General features: G+C 46.7%; 1 protein-coding gene across 1 annotated transcript in view; it reads left to right on the forward strand.

The window, feature by feature from the left end:
- The first annotated feature begins 13916 nt into the window (after positions 1 to 13916).
- The window catches only part of Stag1 (STAG1 cohesin complex component), a 152341-nt gene continuing 151811 nt past the window's right edge, over positions 13917 to 14446 (forward strand). The window contains exon 1 of the mRNA XM_090323096.1: positions 13917 to 14164. The gene's annotated coding sequence lies outside the window, so the exon portion shown is untranslated. The remainder of the gene's footprint in view (positions 14165 to 14446) is intronic.

The raw sequence follows: 14446 nt of genomic DNA on the forward strand, positions 1-14446 counted from the left end.
TACAGACATCAGCCCGAAAGCAAGACAGTCACAGATACCAGACTATAGAATTGATGCTTGGGGCACCAGAGGCCTGAAGACTTCTGCGAGCTTCAGCTCTCCTGGGTCCATTTTATATTGTATTCATTGAGTGGGGTACACAGCCATACATGAAGAAGTGAGGTCACAATATCCTGGGGTCATGTGGTATAATCTTACTCAAGTGATAACTTCTTGCTCTCAAGAAGCTGGTGTGAGCTATTAATGAATTACAATTTGCATAGATTATTGTCTATCCCCAAGTTCCCAGAAAAGTTTGGGATGGAATTACCCTTATACCCAGGATCGAAATCTGAAATTCCTGGGCTGGGAGTTTGGCCTAGTGGTAGAGCGCTTGCCTAGCATGCACGAAGACCCGGGTTTGATTCCTTGGTACCACATACATAGAAAAAGCCAGAAATGGTACTGTGGCTCAAGTGGTAGAATTCTAGCCTTAAGAAAGCCCAAGGACAGTGCTCAGGTCCTGAGTTCAAGGCTCAGGACTGACAAAAAAAAAAAAAGAAGTTTGCTACTGGTCAGTTGTAAACCTAACTACTAGAAGGCAAAAATAGGAGGATCAAAGTCCCAGGCCAATTAAGAGAAAAATGACAAAGAACAAAAATGGACTCGTTTTCTTTTCATAAAGATGTCTCATAGCCGGGCTATGGCGGGTGGTGGCTCATGCTTGTACTACTAGCTACTCAGGAGGCTGAGATATGAGGATCACACTTCAAAACCAGTCTGGGCAGAAAAGTCCTTGAGATTCTCGCTGAAGCCCTGAATTCATATACTGGCAACAATAAACAACGAACAAACAACAACAAAAACAAGGCAACTTCCAGGCACTGGTGGCTCACCTCTGCCATCCTAGCTATTCAGGAGGCTGAGATCTGAGGATTACAGTTCAAAACCAGCCAGGGAAGGAAAGTCCATGACACTCATCTCCAAGGAACCACCAGAAAACTGGAAGTGGTGCTGTGGCTCAAAGGGGTAGAGTGCTAGCCTTGAACAAAAGAACTCAGGGACAGCATCCAGGCCCTGAGTTCAAGTCCCAGGACCAACAAAACAACCACCACCACCACCACCACCAAAACCAAAAGAAACAACAACAACAAAAAAAACCCCAAGGCAACAAAGTAATAGAGGTTATAGTATTCCCAGTTAGCTATCAGCTCACATTTCAAAGAGCAGTTACTTTGTGATCTTAAAAAGAAACACTATTTCCTAATTAACTGAACTCATTATACTTGCAGAGTCAATCTTGGCAGTGTATGTCCCAGACTTAGCACTTCAAAAATAATTTGTCCATGAAGATTCACGACTCCTAGTCTCCTCAAAATAACTTTGAGAACAGCAATATATGTTTCCCGTGAATGGATTCATGAATGTCTGGGGAAGAATTTTCATGGCTTAGGAAGAATCTTCACAGATGTTCCATGAGCCTCTTTTTGTTTAATCTGTCCAATTCAGTAAAGGATCAAACGAAGCAGTAAACAACTAGGTTAAGAGCCCAAAGTTGGCAAGATACCAACTCAGGCCTATAATCCTATTCAGATAACTGCGATCTGACAGCCCTGGTTCAAATCCAGCCTAGACAGGAAAGCCTGTGAGACTCTATGGCTAATGAATCACCAGAAAAACAAAGCAAAACAAAACAAAAAACAAACCTGGAAGTGGTGCTGTAGCTCCAAGTGGAAGAGCACTAGCCTTCAGCAAAGAGAGAGCTCAGGGTCAGAACCCAGGCTCTGAGTTCAAGCCTCATGACTGACCAAAAGTCAACGATTTCCTGACTCTTCATTGTGAGTGCTTTGTTCAAATTGCCTGGGGCTCACTGAGAAATGGCTTTGGGGGGTTGGTTTCTTTGTTGGCATTGGAAAGACAATCTCACATGGAGAGAAGAATTGTGTGGTTGCAGTTGGCAACACCTCCATAGGTGACACCCTTCTGTCTTCTTTGGAGGTGGGCACGGGTGGCCTGGCTCAGAGTACTGGGCAACCGGTAGGCTCTCCCAGCAGGGGTTACCCTTGGTACCCAGGGCTAGGAAACCAATTTGGGGTTGCCATGGCAACCAGGGGAGCTCTTACACATTTTTAATGTAGAACATTTAACAAGGACAGCGCAGATATAATGGCCTGGAGGAAAGGGAGTGTGTGTGTGTGTGTGTGTGTGTGTGTGTGTGTGTGTGTGTGTGTGTGTGTATGTGCACCAGTCCCTGGGGCTTGAACTCAGAGTCTAGTTGCTGTCCCTTAGTTTTTGCTGCTCGTGGCTTGTGCTTTAGCACTTGAATTACAGCTTTCCTTTTGAGCGTTTTGTTTCAGTTTTGGGTGATTCACTGAAGATTTTGACTTTCTTGCCCAGGCTTAAACCTCAGTCCTCAGGATCTCAATCTCATAAGTAGCGAGGGCTACAGGTGTGAGACACAGGCACAGTGCCTCCAGGCTTCCATGGCTCAAGCCTGTAATCCTAGCTACTCAGAAGGCTGAGATCTGTAGATTATGCTTTGATGCTAGATGGGACAGGAAAGTCTGTGAGACATTTATTTCCAATTAATAGCGAGTATTGGAATGTGAATGTGGTAGATGCTCTACAAAAAAAACTCATTAACCATTATGGAAATTGAGGGCCTATGGCTCATGCCTGAAATCTTAGCTACCCAGGAGGCAGAGATCTGAGGTTCAAGGTTTGAAGCCAGCCAGGGTAAGAACGTCTATAAAACTGTTATGTTATTAAGCACCCAAAAACCAGAAAGTGAAGCTGGATCTTAAACAGCAGAGTGCTAGCTTTGAGCAGAATAGCTCAGTGCCAGGCTCTGAGTTCAAGCCTTAGGACTGGCGTGTGTGTGCACGCACACGCATATGCACATACGCACACCCCTCAAATCATGGGCTTCAAAAATCCAAATTTTTCACTCTGCTGAAGGACAAATTTCTGACCACATATGCTATGCATCTGTAACCCTAAGCAGTCCTTCCATTTTAGGGTTAAAAAAAATCTACAAAATGTGTTCACTTCTTAGTTGCCATCTGTAAGTAATAGAATTCCTTCAAGCAGATAATGAGAATCTGTTTTTCTATGCAATAAAGGAATTTGCACAGAGCAGTGACAGAAATCCGGGAAGCAGATGCCAAGCTGAGTCATTACTCCTTGCTCAAGACAAGTTTTCATTTTACATTTTTTTTTTAGTGCCAGTCCTGGGCTTGAACTCAGGGTCTGTGTGCTGTCCCTGAGCTTTCGCAATCAAAGGTAATGCTCTACCACTTGGCTTTTTGTTGGTTAACTGAGAGTTTCATGGACTTTCATGTCTGAGCTGACTTTGATCTGCAATCTTCAGATCTCAGCCTTAAGTTACATATATATATATATATGTGTGTGTGTGTATATACACACATATACATATGTATACATAACTTAAGTTTACATATATACACACATTTTATATAACATATGTATAATGTCTACATCTAAGATATAGATTTATTTACTGCTTTCTGGGCATTGGGGTGAAAACTTTGATCAAATAAAGCTCCTGGTGAGACACAGTTTCCTGTGGGCATGTGACACAAGTTGCAGTATGACATTTAACCACATATTCTTGTAATTGGCTCAGAAATAGACCTTGGGTATATGTTGGATGGGATTCCTTAGAAACAGAGCCTGAAGCAAGCATTTAACTGCAAGAAAGATTGAGTTCTCCAAAGGCAAACCTGTAAGGGAAGCAAGACGGAGGAGAAGGAGCCAAGGAAAGACTTGGTGTCAATAAATCAGATGTGGTGACTCACGCCTATAATCCTAACTATTGAGGAAGCTGAGCTCTGAGGATCACAGTTCAAAGCCAACTGCGGCAGGAAAGTCCCTGAGACACTTAACTCCAATTAACCACCAAAAAGCCAGAAGTGCAGTTATGGCATAAGTGGTAGAGTGCTAGCCTTCACCATAAAATTAAAAAAAATATACCACCAACTCAATTTAGGAGGAAAGGTGACTGGGCTTTTTTAAAAATTTGTTTTATATTAGATGTACTACTTGCAAAATGTAATTATATAGACAAGATTTACATGGAAAACAAGAACCTCTCTTATTCTACAGTGATGATTTTCCACTCCCAAATTACTCAGTAACCAATGGTTTGTCATGTCCTCTATGTGTGCAGTTGAAGGGTTTTGTTTTTTTTTTTTTCTAGTCATGGGGCTTGAGCTCAAGGCCTGAGCACTGTCCGTGGGCTTTTTCTCAAGGCTAGCACTATGCCACTTGAGCCACAGCACCACTTCCAGCTTTTTCTATGTATGTGGAACCGAGGAATTGAACCCCGCTCTTTGTGTATGCTAGGTAAACACTCTACCACTAGGCCAAAACTCCCAGCCCTGAAGAATTGGTTTTAAGGGAGAAACGATCCCTCTGGCTTGAGACCCATTCTGTTGAGGATAATGCTGTCACCAGGCAGTGGCCACCTTCCAAGAAACTGCTAGGTGTTTTCAATAGGAAGTGGGAAATGGAGAACTAACAAGATAGGTGATTTGTTTTTCTGCATTACCAATGAAGTATGTGAAGAGAAACAAGAGCTGCGAGGTGGACGAGTCACAGCGTGGTTCTTAACCCTCCACAAAAGAGCTACAGTTAGGAGAGGGCCAGAGACTGAGGCCCTGAAAAAATACTAAAAGCAGTAGCCAATGAGGAGAGAGAAAACTGAGAAATGCTTCCTGGAAAATATGACCTACAAGAAAGTTAATACTCATGCCAACACAAGTTTGAGCAAAAAAACTATGTTTTGTGTTGTATTTCCTTGCAGAATTTTTATTATTATTTATTTATTTATTTGCTACTCCTGGGGTTTCAACGCAGCCTGGGCACTGTCCCTAAACTTCTTTTGTTCAAGGCTAGCACTCTACCATGTGAGTCACAGTGATCACTTCTGGCTTTTTCTGTGTATGTGGTACTGAAGAATCGAACCCAGGGCTTCATTTTTGCTAGGCAAGCACTCTACCACTAAGTCACATTCCCAGCCCTGTTCTATTCTTTAGTCTTGTTCACTAGTTTACTTTCTGTGTGCTGGACTTTGGGCCTTTTCTCTGTCCATGCATGGGGAACTATGTTCTCTTCGGTTGTGTATATACATCTCCATTTAACCACCACCAAAAAGCTAGACATAAGAATTGTGGCTTAGGTGGTAGAGCAAACGAACAAAAACAACTCAGGGACAAAGTCCAGGTTCTGAATTCAGGACCTAGGACATTAAAAAAAGGGCTACATAACTCGCACTCCCCTCCAGACTGGCATGCCACTATTTGGTATAGTTCCCCACATTTTTTTTTTGGCAGTCCGGGGCTTGAGCTCAGGGCCTGAGCACTGTCCATGGACTTTCTCAAGGCTTTCTCTACCACTTGAGCCTCACCACCACTTCTGGCTTTTTTCTATGTATGTGGTACTGAGGAATCGAACCCGGGTCTCCGTGCATGCTAGGCAAGCACTCTACCACTAGGCCAAACTCCCAGCCCCTATTATTATTATTATTTTTTTTTTAGATTGGTTGTAGGGCTTGAATTCTGGGCCTGGGCAGTCCTTGAGCCTTCAGCCACAGTGCCACTTCTGGTCTTCTGGTGGTTAACTGGAGATGAGTCTCACGGACTTTGGTGCCTGAGCTGGCTTTGAACTGCGTGCGATCCTCAGGTCTCAGCCTCTAGGATTACAGGAGTGAGACACTGGCATCTGGTAGCTCCCTCTTTTTCTCCCCATTATAGCCTGTAAGTAGAGAGAGGAAGGGACTCCTCTGGCTGCTGGAGGAAGCTGGGGTCAGCTTCATTCTAGGCACTGTTTGAGAATGAGTTTCACGAGCATTGTTTCTGGCAGCTCATTCCTTATGGAATAACTATGGATTTCGATGTAAAGGACAGTGTGTGTCTTGTGAGGGGGAATATTGCAAAATCAGATCTGCAACTGCTTTCCCTTGATTCTCCGCAGGCATGTCCTCCATGAGGGAAGGGAGTCACCTGCTTCACACGTCGATTTATTCCCCGTCGACCTGTTGACAGCTAAATAACAGCAAAGGGGCTGCTCCCTCTGTCTTCCTTCTCGCTAATGAATTGCTTTTTTGGAAATATGAACTGAAATCTTTTCTAGTCTCTGCTTGGAAATGTATGTGTAAATTTGACTTAGCTACTGCTTTCCCCCCTCCTCGTTTTGCCTGCCAATATACATACCCCAATGTTCATGGCAACACAGGAATTAAAAGTGTGCAGATAAAGACAAGAGAACTGGAGGAGAGTCAGGAATGGCAGAGAATGGTTCTTGCTTTTATTTTGTGTTGGTTTTGGCATCTGGCCCAACCTGAAGCATCAGGACAATGCTGTTTTCTCTTTTCTCTTCAAGCATCCTTAAAGTGAAAAAATAAAAATAAAAAATCTGGCCCAGGGGCCGGGAGTTTGGCCTAGTGGTTAAAGTGCTTGCCTAGCATGCATGAAGACCCGGGTTTGATTCCTCGGTACCACATACATAGAAAAAAGTCAGAAGTGGTGCTGAGGCTCAAGTGGTAGAGCTCTAGCCTTGAGAAAGTCCAAGGACAGTGCTCAGGCCCTGAGCTCAAGCCCAGGACTGGCAAAAAAAAAAAAAAAAAAAAAAAATCTGGCCCAGAGAGCAATACTCCGTTTTATCATTCGGGTTTTCATTACTGCTGTTGGTTGCAGGGCTTGGACTCAGTGCCTGGGCACTGTCCCCGACCCTCTTTTGTCCTCAAGGTTAACGCTCTGCCATTTTAGCCACAGCACCACTTCCGGTTTTTGAGTGTTTAATTGGAGATAAGAGTCTCATGGTGACTTTTCTGCCTGGCTGCTTCGAGCCTTGATCCATAGATGTCAGCCTCCTGAGTAGCTAGGATTACAGGCGTGAGCCACTGCACCCGGCTATCCATTGTGAGGTTTGAATCTGGGTTTTCACACCTGTCTGATAGACCCTCATCACCAAGCCACACCTCCAGACCTGATTTCTTCAGTTACCTTTCAGTAGTTCTCAATATAGAGCTTCACGGAACCCTGTACTTGTGCATAGGATAATAGAACAGCTATTATGTGTCTTGTCTTTGCATGATCAGTGATTTGATACTGCTGTCATTATATATGTAGATGTATAGACCATTTCTATCTTTGCTAGAAAATCAATCCCAAGAGGCCATAGGCAATATCCTTCATGCTCATCATTGGCTCACCAACACCTAACAGGTGCATCCCATGAAATAAACCCTCATATATTTCAGTTACATATAATGTTTCATGAAAGGAAGAATGCCACATGGGACTGCTTCCATTTTCAGGTTCTCCATGCCTTTCCCTTTTAGCATTGACAATTGCTACTTCCCTTCTCTCTCTCTCTCTCTCTCTCTCTCTCTCTCTCTCTCTCTCTCTCTCTCTCTCTCTCTCTCTCTCTCTCTGTACATCTGTTTGCCAATCCTGGATTTTGAACTCGGGGCTTGGGCACTGTCCCTGAGCTTCTTTTGCTCAAGGCTAGCATCCTACCACAGTGCTATTTTTGACCTTTTCTGTGGTATTCAGCAGTCGAACCTAGGGCTTCATACATGCTGGGCAAGCACTCTACCACTAAGCCGCATTCCCAGCTCTTTCCCCTTTCTGTAGGATTCAAGAAATCCTCTGCTCTGCCATGTCAGCAAGCACCTTTGCCATACCACACTTTTGATTGGCTCTAACTCATGGAATTTCTCTCTCTCTCTCTCTCTCTCTCTCTCTCTCTCTCTCTCTCTCTCTCTCTCTAAATAAAATGTATTTGTCACAACAATTTTAAGCACAGTCAAAGGGACAGTAAATTAGTGCATGTACATATATTTGATACATATATAAATAGGATTTTAATACATGTCTACGTTTTGATTTTTTTCTAATACAGAACTTGTATTTTTCTTTTGTTTCCACATTTAGAAGTTGAAGCACTGGTGGCTCATATCTGTAATCCTAGTTACTCGGAAGCCTGAAATCTTTGGATCGAAGTTCAAAGCCAACCTGGGAGGGAAAGTCCATGAGACTCTATTCACCAATGAACCAACTGAAAACCAGAAGTGGAGCTGTGGCTCAAAGTGGTACAGTACTAGCCTGCAGCAAAAGAGCTCAGGGACCGAGCCCAGGTCCTGAGTCCAACACCCCGCCCCCCCCCCCCAAGAAAAAAATCCAGGCATCACACAAAAAATTGATTCAACAGCCTATAGGGAGGGACTTTTTTGTGACATTTGGTGAGCCTGGCCACTGTGGCAACCATGAACTGGCTTTGAGAAACAGCTGCACTTTTAGACTAGGTATGAGTTTTCTCTCCTCATAATTTCTACACTTCTCGATATGGATGCCAAAGACCATTTTGCCACTGAAACCTACATTTTCATTTCTGTAGTATTTTGTCACCCCTTCCACACATGTTTTGAGCTGAAGTCTCACTACGTAGGCCACAGGCTGCCCTCAAATTCTGGCTCCTCCTTTCTCTGCATCTTGAGTGGTAGATTACAGGCAGGTACCACCACATCTCCCCTCCAATCCACTTTGTGTGCTATCTGTGTAACTCCTCAAAGCATTTCAATTGTTAGCCTTTGCTCCATGGAAAGTCCTTTTATTTTACCTAAAGACCAAATCCCTATATCATCTTTACAATAGCAATAAAATACATTTTTTAGAAAAGGACCAAATCCTAATTCATAATTATAGCATCAAGTATTCTTTGCATTTTTTGTGTAAGGCAAAAACTATGTTCAAATGTCCTTCAACAGGTTAATTGACAAAACTATAATATAAATTCCTTATGCCAAGGAATGCTGCAGTAAAATGAACAGTTAATACACAAAAATTAATCTCAATAATGGAAAAAAAAAAAAACCCATAACTCAAGGCCGGGAGTTTAGCCTAATGGTAGAGTGCTTGCTAGCATGCATGAAGACCCAGGTTCAATTCCTCGGTATCACATACATAGGGGGAAAAAAAAGCTGGAAGTGGTGCTGTGGCTCAAGTAGTAGAGCTCTAGCCTTGAGAAAAGTCCAAGGACAGTGCCCTGAGTTCAAGCCCCATGACCGGCCAAAAAAAAAAAAAAAAGCAACCCATAACTCCCAGTATATAATGCACTACTCCATTTATATAAAATTCTAGAAAATGCAATTAACCTATAGTGAGAGAAGCCCAGACCAGTGGCTATCTGGGAATGGAATGAGGGAGGAGTTAGTTTACAAGGAAATGTAGTACTTTATACTTGATGGATATATTCATTATGCTAATTGTGGTGGTGATTCAATGGGTATTAAGGTATGTCCCAACTCACTGAGTTATACACTTCAACCATGTGTAATTTATTATGTGCCAAGTATAACTCAACGAAACTATCAAATAACAACAAAATACCAATCTCTATGTAAAAATAATTACACTTGGGGTGTGGCTCAAATAGAGCCTTTCTTAACAAGCAGGAGGCTATGAGTTAAAACCTCAGTATCACAAATAAATGAATAAGAGCAATTATGCTGAGTCAAGGCAGGCCAAAACTCTTATTACTTGTGCTGGTATTGGGGCTTTAACTTATGCTTTGGCTGCTGCCACTTGGCATGTTTTGTTCAAGGCTGGTGCTCTACCACCTGAACTATATAGCTCTACTTCTGGCTTTTTGCTGTTTGATGGGAGATAAAGAGCTGACTTTGAACTTCTATCCTCAGATCTCAAGCTCCTGAAGAGCTAGAATTATATAAAGGTGAGCCACCTGTGCCTAGCTAGGCCAAAATTTTGCTAAAGTCAAGTCCTAGAAAGTGAACCTCTGTAAAAGGGGAGGGGAAAAAATGGAAAGATTTGATAAGATAAATTAAAAAAAAAGAGTGGGAGAAGGAAACAAAGTTATAAATATTTTTACCTAAAATATGATCCTGACAATAGCTTGACTGTTAAAGGCCTAGAGGCAAGTACAAGGTGGGAAGGAGGGAATGATGATGTGAATAGGAGAGAATTACAATATCCACAGTGGAAATATTGTCTGGGTCATTTTTTTTATTGCCTTATTTACAGTTACAAAGAAAACCAATCAAAGAGCTAAAATAAAACTGACATGGCTGGAGATAATGGAGTAGTGGGTATTAGCTGAGTAACAGGGAATTATTATTCTCTAAAGATATACTGAAATAAAGCTGAAATATAAATATAAAGAGTTTGTCCTGGTAAGCAGGTGCTCTGGGGTGGAAAGCAGCAGGAAGTGTGCTGTTTTTCATGATCAATTTCTTTTGCATTGTTTGATTTGCTGTCATTTTTGTTGCTGGTGTGCCTGCATTCCTTTGAAAATAAAATTAGGGGCTGGCTGGTCTATGTATGTGGAAACAATGTTTGCAACATCTACTTGACTAATAATGATTCTTCAGAGTGGTCTAGAACTTCCCCCCCTCCTGTCGGTCGCTTAAACTCAGGGCCTGGGTGCTGTCCCTGAGCTCTCCAGCTCAAGACTAGTGCTCTACCATTTTGAGCCTCAGTGCCACTTTGGCCCTTTTCTGTGTCTAGTGTTGATGAATCGAACCCAGGGTTTCGTGCATGCTAGACAAGCATCTACCACTAAGCCACATCCCTGTCTGTGTAATAAAATAATTAAGAACCCTTCATTCCTACCTGGACTGTTTGTAGCCTACCGCCCGTGAGGTTTTTCTCCTCCTCTCCGCTGCAAGGTTACTGAGTCTGGAAGTACCTTCCAATCTGGGGAAGTGTGAACCCTGGTGACTTTTAGAAGAAACTGAGAGATTTAACTTTCAAAAAACAAATGGGAAAAAGTAATTTAATCCAGCGGTGGCCTGTCAGGTGGAACACCATAGCCTGTCACTGCCACCAACTGGCACCACACCTGAATTGCAAGAGTAGGTGGGGGAGGGGGAGGGAAAACCATTTCTGATCTAGTATGTCATGAAGTGAATGTACAATGACGTGAAACAAAGGAACAAATGAATAGAGGGGGCCCAATGAGACCGCTGTCATGATTCCCCAAAGTACACGGCTCCTGGAAGCAGTAAAAGTGAAGGGGTGAGACATAGATGCTGGTTGCCCACAATTTTAATCCCAGCCATATGGAGGGATTGAGGTTTTGAAGCCAGTGGGGCCAAGAAGTGTTAAGAGACTCCACCTCCAGATTATCCAGCAGCATAAAAGTAGTGTGATTCAGTTGGTAGAGCACCAGCCAGTTGAGTAAGCAAAAGAAAAAAAAGGGGTGTGTGTATGAGGAAGTGTAACAGGATGAAAGGCTTCTTTGGTGTAAATATCTAGTAGCTGCACTTTGACCTGTACCTGCAAAAGGAGACAGGAGGGAAGGATAATAAATTGTTAACCGTTATGGTCATCAAAACAAAAGTTACATAGTTTTCGTTCTTTTCCCCCCTCTTCCTCCTCCTCCTCCTCCTCCTCCTCCTCCTCCTCCTCCTTCTTCTTCTTCTTCAACTTTACACAAAAGAGTAAGATCAATTCAATAACTCAACCCTTGTGAGTTGTGAATAAATATGTTTGGCCAAAATGCCAAACGAAATATGCTATCTATACAATCCCAACTAGTTCTTTGTGTTATAAAGCAAAGTTACTGACGACACAAAGCAGTTTGCCCAAGGTTATGTAGGTAGTTTCCCAGATCTAACTGAAAGTAGCTGGATATGAGGAACCTTAGTGAAGGAAAAATTGTGTATGGGTAGAAATTTGGGGACATAAAGCCAGGAGCTGAATGAGGAGGTGGAAGAAATATGGAGAGGTGGCATAAGAATCCAAGGGTAGAAAAGCAGGGTATGGATCCAGGGAAGGAGGGAGTGAGAAGAGAGAGGAAAAAAGGATTCAAGGAGGGGATGGGGACTGGTTAAGGCTGCATTTTTTTTTTTTTTGAGACAGGTGCCCTGGTTTGCCACAGGGAAAGAAGAACGGTGTTGTAAGGCATGAAGCCACATTTTGAGAGGTTGAATTGGGAGTCTTTATTGGAGAGCCCTCGTCAGCAGATGGACTCCAGTCTTAAAGACCTGCAGCCCAGAACAGGGCTGACACAAAGGTTTTAAAGACAAAAACCACAAGGTTGGATGGGGTGGGGGGATACCCAAGCCCAACAAAAGCAGACCAGACTTGGGGAAGTAGTTCAGTTTCCTCTGGTACCTGAGCTATGGAACCAACTATCGAAGTAGCTCACGGAGATTTTCCATATTTGGGTATGCTTGGGGGCTATTCAGAGACCAGTGAATCAATCCATTTAAGAAGGTTAATCAAGGCAGAATCAGAGTATTCTCAGTGCAGAACTCTCCACAGGCTAAACAATATGACATGTGCAATTCAATCAATGGGCTCTCTTACCCCCAAAGCTTTTCAGAGCTGGATGGAGAGAGAGCTCCTTCTATCCAAGCAAGTACCAGGATGGCAGTGAGAAGTTACTTAAGACTCAGCCTCCTTAGAAAGAGCTTGATGGGAGCCAGAAAGAAGAATATAAGTAGTGGATAAGATATTGAAGATGTTCTATAAAAGGACGATATACACGATTCAGGTTTTGGAGACAAGGGGAACTAATTTGTTTTAATTTTTTACATGAGGTTTGATTTAAAAAAAAGGTTGCCTGGAGATTCTTGGAATCCCATTAATTCGTGGAGCCCCAGGAAATGAGAAGGCAGCTAGTTACCAAATCATATGGCACCTTTAACAACCAATATAAGCTAGCGATGGGCTCTGCAGGGAAGCCCAAGTTGGGACAGACACCAGAGCCTTGTCACAATCCAGTGTGTGTGTGTGTGTGTGTGTACAGCCTAAGCACCTCACAACTAAGAGAAGGGCAGGAAACCAGAAACAGGTTCGCCCTACTGGACTCACCCTAAAGCAATTCTGTGTGGGGTTTGCCCGCCCCTGGGTGGGAGAGAGGGTGGAGGGAGGGTGGACTTTTGGCACTGGGAAGCTGCAACCAGGTGGTAGCAGTGGTGGTGGTGGAGACCAGGAAGGGGAGAGTGGGGGTGCGGGGTGGGGGTGCGGGATGGGGGTGTGGGGTGAGGCCTGGCCCCGGCCAGGACGGATCTCTGAAGCCCTGGCAAAGCGTGTCCCCCGGGGCCGGGCCAGGCCAGGCCGACGGAGGGGAGGAGAGGGGAGAGGCTGGGTGCTCGCCCCAGCTGCGGCTGCTAACTGAGCCAATGCTGCCGCCTTACGCAAGGCCGGCTGCACGGAACCGGCTGCCGGGAGGGAGGGAGGGAGGGGGAGGGGGAGGGGGAGGGAGGCGAGGACGACGGCGCCCGCGGGCCCGGCGGGGGGGGGGGGGGTGGAGGGAGGGTCAGCCAACCTTTCTCAGAACTGTTCACCGCTCCCTCCCCCCCACCACTACCCGGCCGAGTCGAGACCCCAGCCGCGAGGGCAGGCAGCCCTCGGCCGCGCTCCCGCGGCGTCGGGGAGGGCCCGAGTGGGGGCGTGAACGCGCGTGTGCGCCGTGGATGTCTAGCCCCGATCTTCTCCAGGAAGCTCTTGTTAGAAAAAATAAATAAATAAAAGAGAAAATGGCGGGCGACGGCTCGGCGAGAGCGGGGCCGCGCAGGCGCGCTGGCGGCCGTCCTTCCGCTCGCGCCGTCTCGCTCACCCCTCTCCCCCCCGCCCCCCCCCCCCCGCCGCGGCCCACGACGTCGCGCCGAGGCCTTCCGCCGCACGCGATTGGCGGAGTCCCCGCGGGAGTGGGCGGGGCCTGCGCGCCGCGCTCACGCGTTTCCCGCCCCGCTCGCGCGCGTGCGCGGCGTCTCCGCCCCACCTCGCTCCCCCCGCCCTCCCCGCCCGCCCTGAGGGGAGCGTTCGCGCGTGCCGCCCTCCCTCTCCCTCCCTCCCTCTCCCTCCCCCGCCCCCGCCCGCCGCCCCCCGCCGGCGCCTCGGCGCCCGCCTCGCTTTCCGGGTACGGCCCCCGTCCCGTCAGCGAGGCACCGGAGCACGGTGGCCAGCAGAGGGCGGTCCGGACCCGAGTCTGCCGCGGCGCCATTGGCGTGTGGAAAATGCCACCAGATGGCGGGTTAGGATTGCGGCTCCGTTGAAGGCGCGGTCCCCCCCGTTCCCGAGCCCCCGGCGACCACCCCGGAGCCGCCCCCCCACCACGGGAGCCACACACCGGAGGCCTGAGGGGGGGGGAGACCGAGGCGACGGCCGGCGGGCGGCCCGGATGGGCGGCCGAGGTGAGCGCGGGCGGCGGCGGCGGCGGCGGCGGGGGGCGGGCGGAGGGGGGACTGCGGCGGCGAGCCGCGGCGGCGCGGGGGCCGCCAGCGCCGATCCAAGATGGAGGCCGGCGGGAGCTCGGGGAGCGCGAGCGGGGCGGACGCGGGGCGGGCGCGGGGCGCGGGCCGGGCGCGGGGGCTCGGCGGGAGGGAGGCCGCGCGGGGCCTGTGCGGGGCGCGGCGGCCGCGGGCCGTGGGGCTGGAGTGCCACCCCCACAACTCCTCCTCCTCCCTCCTCCTCCC

Source organism: Megascapheus bottae, chromosome 32 (genome assembly GCF_031878675.1).
Source record: "Megascapheus bottae isolate mThoBot1 chromosome 32, mThoBot2.hap1, whole genome shotgun sequence".
Lineage (NCBI taxonomy): Eukaryota > Metazoa > Chordata > Mammalia > Rodentia > Geomyidae > Megascapheus > Megascapheus bottae.